This window comes from Lutra lutra, chromosome 10, assembly GCF_902655055.1.
Source record: "Lutra lutra chromosome 10, mLutLut1.2, whole genome shotgun sequence".
NCBI classification, from domain to species: domain Eukaryota; kingdom Metazoa; phylum Chordata; class Mammalia; order Carnivora; family Mustelidae; genus Lutra; species Lutra lutra.
The window spans coordinates 77,228,629-77,234,628 of NC_062287.1; the positions used below are offsets into that span (position 1 = coordinate 77,228,629).

A 6,000-nucleotide genomic window follows, 5' to 3' on the forward strand; every position below is an offset into this window, starting at 1 on the left:
TTGAATAATACATTGGTGAATAAATATCTATTCACCACAGATATAACAGAATGAACATTATCTATCAGGTACTCTTACTGTTGCGGTTTATATATCAGTAGTAAAAGAGACACACATTTTTTTTTTTTCTTAATGTCGTTGCATTTTAAATGAGACTAGACAGGCAATGATGTAATACATAAGGTAGTAAATTATATAATTATGACTACTGTGGCAAAAAGAGAAAAAAAGGTAAAAAGAAAAGGGTGGGGGTTCTAGGATATTAGGGGGGAGCTACCTCTTTAAGTCTGGTGATTACAATAGCATTGTTGAAAAGGAGACACTGAACAGAAACTTCCAGGAGATGAAGAAACAAGCCATCATTCCACATGAAAGAAAAAAGAAAAAGAGGTCTCAATATGACTTTATCTTCTGTTATTGAGAAATTCATTTTTTGTAAAAAATTAGATGGGAAGGTATGTATTCAAATGCAAACAGGTGACATGTCTAAAATCGGAGTATTTTTAAAAAATCAATGATCTGATGAATAATGTTATTTTAGTGACCTTAGGTTTATAAATTGCTTTTGGCAATAGAATACTTTCTTTATGTAAATTTCATATGGTGTGGCACCCTAGCATATAAAGCAGCTAAAAAAAGCAGGACTTCTCCATTAAAGTGGAGATGAGAAGCCTCATTATAGGTCATAGGTCACACAAAGAACACAATTTAATTTCTTAAATAATGAAGCACCAATTATCAAATGTAAGGTAGATTTATACCTGTAAATATGTAAATGTGTGGGTTTTTTTTTTTTTTAAGATTTTATTTATTTACTTGACAGACAGAGACCACAAGTAGGCAGAGAGGCAGAGAGAGGGGGAAGCAGGCTCCCTGCTGAGCAGAGCGCCCAATGCGGGGCTAGATCCCAGGACCCTGGGATCATGACCTGAGCCGAAGGCAGAGGCTTTAACCCACTGAGCCACCCAGGCGCACCGGAAATGTGTTTTATAACAAAATGAAAACGGAACAATTTGTAGTATGAGACATTCTTTAAAAAGTGTGTGGGAGGGGCGCCTGGGTGGCTCAGTGGGTTAAGCCGCTGCCTTCGGCTCAGGTCATGATCCCAGGTCCTGGGTTCGAGCCCCACATCGGGCTTTCTGCTCAGCGGGAAGCCTGCTTCCTCCTCTCTCTCTCTCTGCCTGCCTCTCTGCCTACTTGTGATTTCTCTCTGTCAAATAAATAAATAAAATCTTAAAAAAAAAAAAAAAAGTGTGTGGGAAACTGAGATCTTCTTTGAGCCCCGACAGCTGCACCCCACGGCTCTGCAGCCCTCACCGTGCCACAAAATGAATATATTGAGTTACACCGGAAGCGCTATGGCTATCGTTTGGATTACCATGAGAAAAAGAGAAAGAAAGAAGGTCGAGAGGCTCTTGAACGTTCAAAGAAAGCAAAAAAGATGATTGGTCTGAAAGCTAAGCTCTACCATAAACAGCACCATGCTGAGAAAATACAGATGAAAAAGACTATCAAGATGAATGAAAAGAGGGGCGCCTGGGTGGCTCAGTGGGTTAAAGCCTCTGCCTTCGGCTCGGGTCATGATCCCAGGGTCCTGGGATCGAGCCCCGCATCGGGCTCTCTGCTCAGCGGGGAGCCTGCTTCCTCCTCTCTCTCTGCCTGCCTCTCTGCCTCCTTGTGATTTCTGTCTGTCAAATAAATAAATAAATCTTAAAAAAAAAAAATGCATGAAAAGAGAAACACCAAACAAAAGAATGATGAAAAGACTCCACAAGGAGCAGTACCTGCGTATCTACTGGACAGGGAGGTACAGTCTCGAGCTTAAGTGCTTTCTAATATGATTAAACAAAAACGAAAAGAGAAAGCGGGAAAATGGGAAGTTCCTTTACCCAAAGTTCGTGCCCAGGGAGAAACAGACGTATTAAAAGTTATTCGAACAGGAAAAAGAAAGAAGAAAGCATGGAAGAGAATGGTCACTAAAGTCTGCTTTGTTGGAGATGGTTTTACTCGAAAACCACCTAAATATGAAAGATTCATTAGGCCAATGGGCTTACGTTTCAAAAAGGCCCATGTAACACATCCTGAATTGAAAGTCACCTTTTGCCTGCCAATACTTGATGTAAAAAAAAAATCCTTCATCCCCACTATATACAACTTTGGGTGTTATTACCAAAGGTACTATAATTGAGGTGAACGTGAGCGAGTTGGGCCTTGTGACACAACGAGGCAAAGTTATTTAGGGAAAATATGCCCAGGTCACCAACAATCCTGAAAATGATGGATGCATAAATGCAGTCCTGCTGGTTTGACAGCAGTTCCAGACAAGTAATTCCTTATAATTACTGAAGACTACACACCAATCAGGAAGACAACCATTCCTATGGTGGTTCTGAATACTACCAAACAGCCTTATGTATCTGCAGTCATCAAGAGAAGCATTTATTCTATTGTGAAAAACATTAAAATACACATTTATTAAAATAAAAAAAAAGTGTGTGGTATATTAGGTTTGTTTATATAGGAGGAAAAAATCAGGAAGAATAACCATTAACAGGGGTTACTTCATAGAAGTGAGCTACAGAACGCAAACAAAAAGATCTATATTGTTTCAGTGGCTGACAGTGACTCCATTGTTTTACATTAAATATATATTCTTTTAAAAAAGAAACCACTGATCAATATTGTCACATGTAAGTTAAAAAATATGTATTTAAACCAAATTCTTTTAAATTTAAGTGAGACTCAAAGAGTAAAACCAACATGATCATTAGGTACCACTGTGGAATTCTATGTAATGCAAGAGATGGTTTTTATCTGCCTAAGTACCCCTATCCACACAGTGTTATCCATCACTCAAACTCCGCAGCAACAGTGTTAGAGCAGATGGTGGTTTCTAAGATCCATCATAACCCATGGCTCATGGGGGGGAAGTAGCTCTCTAAGGATTATATGGACACTTTAGATTTGTATCACATATGCCATCCAACATCTGTCCGATAACAACAGTCTTCTTTGTTGATTTAGGACAAAGTTACTAACCATAACCTTGTCCCCTAATAAAATAGTTGTATTAAATAAATATAAAGCAGGAGTGACTTATTGAGAAGATATTCAACTGTATTTTTAATGACAATTTCACCTTAAAATTACCAATTCATATGCTTCTCATGAAAAAAGGGTTATAGACACAAAGTATTCTTCCTCTTAGAATGGGGAAAAAAAAGACTGTTGATTTCACATCTTTAAACCATAGATTATTAGGGGAAAAAATAGGAAAGGCATGAGAGTTAAAATATGAAACTTCCAATAATATAATATTTTAATAATGCCACAGAAACTGTGATAGTTAATTTTATGTGTCCACCTACCCGACCGAGTCAGAGGATGCTCCGATGTTTGGTTAAGCATTGTTCTAAGAGTGTCTTTGAGGGAATTTCTGGATGAGGTTGACATTTGACTTAGACTGACTCAAGCAGATTGCCCTCCTCAGTGTGGGTGCACATCATCCAATTAGATGAAGGGTTGAATAGAACAAAAGTCTGAACAAATAGGGAGAATTCTCTTTCTCTGACTATATTAGAGCTGGGGCATCCGTCATCTTCTGCCTTCAGACTCAGACTCAGATTGGAACCACATCATCTGCTTTCCTGTGTCTCCGGTATGTTGACTGCAGTTCCTGGGACTTAGCCTCCATAATTACATGAGTAAATTCCTCATTTTATCTATCTAGATAGATAGGTGATGTAGATGGAGAGGTACCCAATTGGTTCTGCTTCTCTGAAGAACCATGACCAATACAGACATTTTTTAAAATTATAAAATGTTTATAAATAAAGAATATTAAAAATTTTCTCCTCTTTCTCTACTTTGTAGGCCACTGATCTAGACCAGGAAAGAGACCAGCTGAACCCTCTCTCCTGCCTACTTACTGAGTGATTTATAGTTCTCTGCTCTGCCTAAGCACTACCTTAGCCTTTTGGTTAGGACAAGATATGATTCCTTCTTTACAACTTGCAATCCCTGTGTTGACTTCGCAGGAAAAGATAAATATCAGTCAGGATATCGCACAATAACCCCAACATCCATAGAAGAGGCACATTTATAAGAGCAAATTCTCTTACCATTGTTCTATTTCTTGTGGTTCTTGTTCACCATCTTCTCCTCTATCCCTCATGATAATCTGCTCTTGATTCAGTTTTGTTTTTAATCCCTTTAGAATGGCAACAACAACTCTCAGTTAAATTCATCAAATTCAGATGTAGACAGATTAAAAATATAAACTAAAGGGAAGTTATACTGAGTTTGGAACCTCTAAGTAAAAATTACTCAAGAGAGTCTCTAGAAGATAAATTATCATAAAAATAATTTTTCATCTCTTCCTATACATGAAGCTGGTCTTGAAAAAAATGAAACAAATGAATAAGACTTTTATGCAGCTATAAAAATTTTTAATGACTGTTCCAGAGACTCACAAACAAAATGAGCAAGAGATAGAAGAGCTATTACAGATCATCTTGGAACAGTGTTTCTCAATCTTTTATTACCTTCCTCCTAAGAAGGTATTTTAGACATATTGTTTTCTAACTGTCCACCAATGAAATTTTAACATCACATATATTATATCAGCTTATATACTAGATGTACATCTCTGTTTTATACATTAAAAAAAAAGCAAGGTTTTTGCTTGTTGGTTTGTTTGTTTGTTTGTTTGGCTCTCCAAAAACAATTTTTACTCTCATGGGGGCAATATAACCCCATTAAGAATACATAATCTAGAAAAAATTTGGAAACAGAGGCCCTAAATGGTAAAATAACTTCTCTCTTTGCTGGTACTCTGATAGTTAGTATTATGATAGCTTGATCCCAGGACCCTGGGATCATGACTTGAGCAGAAAGCAGATGCTTAACTGACTGAGCCATCCAGGTGCCCCTAAATATGCTCTTTTTTACAAAAGATTTTATATACTTACTTTAGAGAGAGAGAGAGAGACAAAGAAAGAGCATGCAAAGGGGGGAAGGGACAGGGAGAGGGATTAAGGACACAGAGTGCTCATTTTTCTGCTGACCCCTTCCTTGTGATGCCCCTGATATGCTCTTTTCTTTTTCTTTTTTTTTTTTTTAAGATTTTATTTATTTATTTGACAGAGAGAGATCACAAGTAGACAGAGAGGCAGGCAGAGAGACGGAGGGAAGCAGGCTCTCTGCTGAGCAGAGAGCCCGATGTGGGACTCGATCCCAGGACCCTGAGATCATGACCTGAGCCGAAGGCAGCGGCTTAAACCACTGAGCCACCCAGGCGCCCCGATATGCTCTTTTCTAATAGAAAACTCTTTGTACACAGTAACCTTATCACACCAAATCTGAAAACACATAATTTTGTGAACAACAGAACATAATTTTGGTTGGATAAACAGAGATATACAGAAGTGAAATAAAAATTAGTACTAATGTGAACTCATACTTTAAAATTGTATTTGAAAATATAACTGTGCTTCATTATAATTAATATGCTAATGTAGAAAGTATCATTTGCTATTTTTATTATTATCACTGTAATTATATGTGATTCATAAAAGTGGCATCATTTATGAAGAGTATGAATTAGAATAGACTTTATATTTAATAGACTTTTAGAATTGATTAAATTTAACTTTCATCAGAAACTCAAAATTGGATTTTAAAATGTTATGTCTCCATGTGTTATGGCAAAACTAATGGGTAGTTTAAAAATATTTTACTCAAAATGAAATGTCCTAACTATATTGTCAAGCAAATAGGTATGTTTTCAGTAGGAACCAAATATATACATATGTGGAGAGTAAGAGGAAATTTAAAGAAAAGAATATTTGTCTTTAATATTTCATTTTAGTCTTTAGTATTTACTAGTTAATAAGTATATACATTCTCTATAGAACCACTGGAAAAATATAAAAATACAAATTACAGAAGCTGATTCTTTCTCAGTATTTTCTCTCTCAATAGGTGGCAACAGCCAAAAAC

The 6,000-nt window shown here is 36.7% G+C and overlaps 1 pseudogene; it reads left to right on the forward strand.

Moving 5' to 3' along the window:
- The window catches only part of LOC125079793 (ribosome biogenesis protein NSA2 homolog), an 82,810-nt pseudogene extending 80,319 nt beyond the window's left edge, over positions 1 to 2,491 (forward strand).
- The last annotated feature ends 3,509 nt before the right edge of the window (positions 2,492 to 6,000 follow it).